Here is a 655-nt window from a genome sequence, read left to right as displayed (position 1 = left end):
GGGGATGTAGCTCAGTGGTAGAGCGCATGCTTTGCATGTATGAGGTCCTGGGTTCAATACCCAGCATCTCCACTTCTTATCTACCTTGGTCTGGTACAAAAAAGCAAACTGTAATGTCACTGCTTAAATATGAAGTTTGAAGATAACCCAACTCAAAGATAAGCACGTTCGTAATTTAATGTCTTTCAGCTAAAAAGCAGTGGTGACCTTGCACTTCCTCCTTACTGAATGAATTGGAAAGAACTGATTTCAGCTGCTCCGAAAGGGCACGACACTGCCATGTTAAGTTTGCTAAAAGTTAATTATGTTAACATTAGAATTTAGTCTCTTGGATGTAGCTCACATGTATGAGGTCTTGGGTTCAATCCCCAGCATCTCTGTCTGCAATACAGCAAAACCATAATTCTATTCAGTTTGTTCATGCTCTCCTTTGGGTCCCACGATAACACAAGATACATAATACTGCAAGATACACAAAGCTCAAGGGTGCCTTATATAATAACATTCACCAAAAATCCTTGCACTTCCTACTAAGACAAAGAATGATCAGCAAAAATGAAAAATATGAAATCCGCATGAATTCTTGGCTGCAATAGCCTTGATCAGGGTTAGCTGACCCCAGTTGTCCTCTAATCTTTCATTCAGATACACTGTG

The 655-nt window shown here is 40.0% G+C and overlaps 1 non-coding gene across 1 annotated transcript; it reads left to right on the top strand.

The window, feature by feature from the left end:
- On the top strand, window positions 1-72 carry trnaa-ugc (transfer RNA alanine (anticodon UGC)). Its single transcript has one exon. It is a non-coding gene; the product is annotated as a tRNA-Ala (tRNA).
- The last annotated feature ends 583 nt before the right edge of the window (window positions 73-655 follow it).

Source organism: Chaetodon trifascialis, chromosome 23 (genome assembly GCF_039877785.1).
Source record: "Chaetodon trifascialis isolate fChaTrf1 chromosome 23, fChaTrf1.hap1, whole genome shotgun sequence".
NCBI lineage: Eukaryota > Metazoa > Chordata > Actinopteri > Chaetodontiformes > Chaetodontidae > Chaetodon > Chaetodon trifascialis.
Note: the sequence above shows the minus strand (reverse complement) of the source record. Positions and strands in the feature narration are given on the sequence as shown.